The sequence below is a fragment of the Triticum dicoccoides genome, chromosome 5B, assembly GCF_002162155.2.
Source record: "Triticum dicoccoides isolate Atlit2015 ecotype Zavitan chromosome 5B, WEW_v2.0, whole genome shotgun sequence".
In the NCBI taxonomy this organism is placed as follows: Eukaryota; Viridiplantae; Streptophyta; class Magnoliopsida; order Poales; family Poaceae; genus Triticum; species Triticum dicoccoides.
In genome coordinates, this window is record NC_041389.1 from 675,773,307 (window position 1) to 675,780,006 (window position 6,700).

The window sequence follows — 6,700 nt, forward strand, 5'->3', positions numbered from 1 at the left end:
CAGCCACCACCGGCCAAACAGCAGCCTCCCGTCGCCCGCGGCCGGTGGTGCACCGCCCCGCCCGCACCGAAAACACTCCCCACCTCCGGTCCGCCGCCGCCCCGGCCATCCCTCTAGGCCCCCCGTGCCGAGCTTTTTCTCCGGCGATCCCCACGCCACTGCCCAGCCAACGCCCTGCCACCGCCGGCGACCACCGCCCCCATCCTGAACCCTAAGATAGATAGTGGGGTACCTCTCCGGCAAGCCCCCCTCCCCGCTGCGGCTGGTTCTTCCTTCACCTCGGCGAGCCCACCCCTTGGAAATCGACTGACCCAAAAGTCAATTCAGTCGACTGAAGTGTAGCCAAATTGGAGCAGCATCGCAAGCAAGAGCAAGAGCGAGAGCAGCAGGGCGAGCAAGAGCAATGGCAAGAGCAGACCAGGCAGGGGACCGAGAGCAAGAGCAGAGCAGCAGCGCGAGCGAGAGCTAAAGCAGCAGCAGCTCCTACTGATGTGGACGTCGCCGCCGAGGGAGCGAGCCGTGGAGGAAGTGGCCGGCGATGCCGCCGTGGATGGAGCCGTGCCGTGTCGGCTCGGGACCGAGCGTCGGCAGCACCATGAGATCGAATCAAGAAGAAAATGCGGCGATTAGTGTACAACCTCTTTGGTGGCGCCGATTAGGCCGCAGCTTCATCCGAGGAAACGATGATGATGATGCTCTTCCAGTGGTGCAGGTGAAGACGGCGGTGTGGGAATGGAGGTGGCACGAAAGACGAGGGGAACATCGGGGCAGCTCCTTGGAGGTGGAGGACGGGGTGGCTGAACCGGCGGGACAATGAGATCGACGACGGATCCTCATCCGGTACGGTGGATGAGGGATGTCGAGGTGTTGATGTGGACGACGTCGTCGGGGAAGAAGCTCCGGCTGGGTGGCGGACGGAGCAGGGTGTGGGGTTTCGTCGCGGGTTTTCGCGCCCTCGGTGTACGAAAGGGTGGGCGGATGGGATGGCAGTGGGGAACAATGGCTTAGAGACGCGCTTGTCCGAAATGTGGGGTAAGTTACGAAAGTACCCCCCCCCACCGATTTGGGGCGGTTCTTTCGGTTCAGGGGTACCACGGGCATTTCGCGTGTCAGGATTTCACACGAGGTGGGAGTTTTCACGCGCGTTGTAATTTCAGAATAGCAAGGCGCGGGTTGAGATGGAGGGAGTTGTCGGAGCACAACGAGACAAAGATATATCTTAAATATTTCGGGCTAACAAGGCGCGGGTTGAAATTTCCGGACAAACCTAACGTGTACTATACCAAATAAATGCGCACTACAAATGTCATTCAAAACTTTGAATTCATGTTATGTTCAATTAAAATATTTTGCTACGTGTATAATGCATGCAACCTACTACTCAAATGAACGTTTTAGTGCATTCCAAACGTATATACTACCACTTCAATATGAACTAAATTTGAATAAGATCTACAGTAATGATTGTTGTGAAGTCAAAGCATTTGAATTCGTTTCTCTGTTTTAATAAGATCTACAATCATCATTATTGTCAAGTTAAACCATCGTTTGTGTATTATCTTCACAGCACACCACATGATCAGTATCAAGTTACATATGAACTATGTGTACTATATGAACTCGAACTAGATTTTTTGAATCCAGTTTATTTTGATTTCAAATCACATTACATTTCTAGCTCTAGCTAGATCTTCATAATCTAAACCATGTCTCATATGTATAATGTGTTTATCACATTATGTATGGTGCCCCGCCCCCTACGCCTACAAGTATTTAGATGTGAGTTGCAAACACCACACATTACCACAAATTCAAATAAAATGTGAGAATGTTCGATATATAGTATTGTTTAGATTGCTCGATATTTAGTTGTAAGCTGCAAACGCCGCACATTATCACAAATTCAAATAAAATGTGAGATTGTTTGATGTATAGTATGGTTTAGATTGTTCGGCATTTAGCTGTGAGTTGCAAACGACGTGCATTATCACATTATGGTAAAACATGTGCACAACACGTGTATCACCGCTATATTCATGCATGCAATGTTTAAAACACTATGATCTCCTATTCAAATATATGAATCTGCTTTCATATCAAATTATGATCTTTGTTAGTCTCTTACACCCACACAGTCCTCTAACCTTTGTAGCTACCACTAACTGGTCATTTCTGATGCCCCTACTCAGCAGACCCCAACTGCAGCAAACAGTATGATTATGCCAGTTGACATAGCACTAGCTATACAATGCAAAACCCCCATTCCAGCAAAGAGTACACCAAATCCAGTTGCCAAATCCCTTTTCGAACCAGAGAGAGCCCCAATTGCAGCAAATAGGACCCCTGCTCCATTCCTTCCCAGTTTAGAAGACGAAGCTTATGTTGTTGTCAGGAACTTTATGTGCATCTTTCCTTCATGGAATGATTATACCACAGACACAAAACAATTTCCAGTCTTCCTCCGCAACTTACATGTAAGTAATGTACTAATGTTATTCATGGTCATTAATGCATATGTTTCTGCTGACAGAAGACACGAGATTTCATTCTTTTAAATAGGCGAGGAGCAAACTGGATTCTGAAGACGAGCAAGGGTTGGTTGCGCTTTTCAAGCACTCGTTGATGAAGTATCATTCCTACCTGAGGCAAGCGCACTTCGATGGCAAGCCTCTGAACGGAATTTCTGTAAAATCTCCGATGCTACATTTATTCGACGGTGACTGGAATAATCTTGTTACACATTGGTCTTGGCTGCAGCGTAAGGTACTGTCTATGATATCACATCACAATTTGAACTACATTTATGCATTTGCCTTAATGTCTCACTTGTACGAAAACTGTTAGCAGAAGAACATTTGTTCTCAAGGGACCACAGAATCTCGTAACTATACTGCACACTGCATTGCTCGTGTGAGTACCTCTTGCCCTGTATGACCATACTTACTTTCATATCTGTTTGATTATGTAGCATCACTGTACATGTTAGCCTCGTATTTGTCCATTTGGTGGACATTATAAGATCTGTATGGACTCTGACATAAATTTAGAATCAACCCAATGCTTTTGAAGAGGTTTAGCTCTACAGTCCTCTTGTAAGGACTGAACATGGTCTATCACTATACTTACATTAACAACTACTCCCTCCATCCCATAATATAAGAACATTTTTTACAGTACAACAGTGTTCAAAACACTCTTGTATTATGGGAAGAGGGATTGGTTCATTGTGTAGCATTCTGCATCTTATCTCCCTCGCCCACCATTTACTAAAAAAGATCAGATCTATATTTAATCTTACCAACAAGTAGAATACACAGACAATGCCAGTGCAGAAGTGTAGCTCATTGCTCTTGTCAGTACATTTTGTCCTGTAATGCTTGTACTTCCAGGGATTGGTAGTTGATTACGTAGCATCAATTTGCATCTTATCTTCATTATCCTCTATCCCTTCTAGTATTATCATATCTATAATTACTCTCTACAAAATGTAGAGTACAGGCAATGCTTATGAAGAAGATTCTATGCTGAAATTCTTGAGTTATCCTTCCCTTGACATGGAGAAGGGCATTATAAAGCCGGTGTTAACTATTAATGTAAGTCAGTCCTTCTAAAGCCTTTATCCTCAACTGCTGTTTAATTTGCTCATACTCCCTATCATTTACTGCTGTTTAGTTTGCTGTTTCTACTAAAATGCATGTTCGCAAGAACCATAAGTTCTAAGTTTTACTTGTAAAACCAAATTCCTTATTCATACCATGCACATTACTTAATACTCCCTATATGTATGCTTGTTTTTGTGGATCTATTATCCAGTGTGTGGTGAAGCAGCCCAAGTTTGCACCTTGTCATCTCCTGTTTTATCTTACTGATGTGGCTGATGATATGAACAACATGCCATGCACATTATGCAAAATAGATACAATGATTTTCTTTGCCCTTCATCTATGCTTGTTATGTTGACATGGTAATCCAATAGTGTGGTGAAGCTCCTCGCATTATGACCAATGCAAAATTATGCTATTGATATTTTGAACTTGCTCTTTATTTTGTAATTTGAAATTGGATGGAATTGACAGCACATTTATCATCTTTGTTTATACACGTGCAAAACCTATCATCTCTTTGCTTTGTTTCAGGGTGATATGCCTGATGGCATGCACAAGTCTGCTGAAGGCTGTGAGATAAACCCAACATATATTGCAGCAAAGAAGGCAAAACATCTTGAAGATAGAGAGACAACCCCAAAGTCTTGTCTTGATGAAGTGTTCAAGTTACTTGAGACTAGTAGTCAGACAAGCTTAGAGAATTCGTTGTCTGAATCAGTTCGACTTCTCCAGTCCCCAAGTTCTAGCAGAAAGGCATTCTGAAACTCAACTTCGACTTGAAGTCCTATCTCTAAGAAAGATTGCGGAGAACACCAATGAGAACCTCATCGCTAAACAACTACACCTGGAAGCTATGACCGACATGCTAGGACGGTCTCACAGCCTTGCTCAGTAGCTTGCACAGTAGTCCCCTGCAAGGCTAACCTTTCTTGAACTGTCTTGGAAGAGGTCTCGGTTCAGTATTATTTTGTTACACTGTAATGGTGCCCAGTTTTTGTAATATGCTTCTTCTTTGCGCTTTTTGATCACTGGTGGTGAACTTCAATGCCCAGTGGATGTAATATACCTTAAATCCTTTATTTTATAGTGTAGGTTTATTTTTAGTTACTATGCCGTAATTTCTTTATTGTATATAGTAGGTTTGTTCTTAATTCCCACTAGTTACTGCCATCATTCGCTATCTGAAAAAAAAACAGATGTAGTCGACCGGGCTGAAACATTCGACTCTAACAGGCCTGGTTTTTAGCGGGCCACAATTGGGCCGGCCTGTGTCTTTCTTGGGCCCGAATGATTGGGGCCTTCACACATTGCGCCAGGCCCACAACTTACACCGGCCTATATTTTAGTTGGGCCTTTTGTCGACCTAGCGCTTAGTTTAGCCCAGGTAGCGTTGGGCCATTAACAAGCTGAATATGGTACTGGCCTGTTACGGCCGAGATGAACCACGGGCCTTTAGCAGGCCAAAATGCACGTTGGGCCTCAATTTTCACTAGTCGTCGACGGTCCTTCAGCAGGATGAAATGTAGACCGAGCCTTTTTGGGCCCAGTTAGCTCATGGGCCGTTACCAGGCCGAAACATATCTCGGGCCTTAGTTAGCCCACTGATATCATGGGCCTTTAAGAGGCTGAAAGCTTAGTACAGACATCAACGTGCCGAATTACGCGACAGGCCTTTAACAGGCCCAAAGTCACGTTGGGCTTAACTATTGCCACCTTTAGCACGGGCCGTTAGTGGGCCCGATGTCCCTTCAGACCATATATGGCCCATGGGCAGCACGGGCCATTCCGAGGCCAAAAGTCACACCGGGCTGAAATGGACCCATGTCTACACCAGGCCTCTAACAGGCCGAAAGTCACTGGGCTGTAGTTGGGCCCAAATATGCGGCGAACAATTAACAGGCCAGATCTGGCTTCGGGTCGCAAATGGGTCCAAATATTGGGCGAACAATTAATGGGCTAGATCTGGCTTCGGGCCATAAATGGGACCAAATATTGGGCGAACAATTAGCGGGCAGATCTGGCTTTGGGACGTAAATAGGCCCAAATATTGGGTGAACAATTAATGGGCCATATCTGGCTTCGGGCTGTAAATGGGCCTTTATTAAGCAGGTCGTTATTGGGCTGGCCCACTAGTACCTGATTAAGTACTACGGGCCTTTGACTGGGCCGGCCTTTTTAACCTATATGGGCCTCTGTTGGGCCCAGCCACGTGTCGACGTATCATAGGCATGTCTCCTCCAATGGACGGGCGACATCTGGCCCACTGACGAGCTGACAGGTGTTCCCTTGGGCCAATCAGAATTTTACACATGGAAATTTCCCATTGGTCCAGGCTGTTAACGGGTTATCGGATCCAAAACCCGACCCGATAGCTTAACGGCGTTCCGTTACGGTGGATCCCACGTGTCGGTCACCCTTGATGAAAGCACTTCTGTGACGAGCGATTTATCGTCATGGAAGTGGACACTTCCATGATGATAAACTTTGGTAATGTCATGGAACACTTCTACGACAGCACATGTATGACTATCTTGATTCTGTCATAAAATCCTCATGGATGTACATGCATGAAAAAAAATGCGGCCTACTGTGACAAACACGTATCATCACGAAAATGTATTTTTTTTGTAGTGCAGCCAACCGGCAGCCTAGGAGCTCCGCCGCCTCGAGGGGTGCTGCTTCCCATTGGGAATCGATTGGCCCAGAATAAAAATTCAGACAACTGGCGCCTAAATAAAGTGATTTGAGATGAGGGTGTGACCTATCTGGTGGCATGGTGAAGTAGGCAAGTCCAGCTGCCGAGTCGGTGAGGCCGGCGCGGTCGCGGTGGCGACCGGCGGCAGGGAAACAGCGATGTCGTGACGGTCGACGGCTACGGGGAAGCAGCGCTGGGACTCTGGACGGATCCGAAGTTGGAGTCGCTCCAGCACCGTGAACAACGATGGGGGTGAATCAGCTCCGGTACGGTTCACGCGGCCGTTGTCGAGGCAGCTCCAGCAGCACGGAGTAAGAGGCACATGGCCCAGTGCACGACGGCAAATGGACAGCATCTTCGGCATTAGGGAGGAGGGCGGCTGTGAAATTGGTGCGGTGGG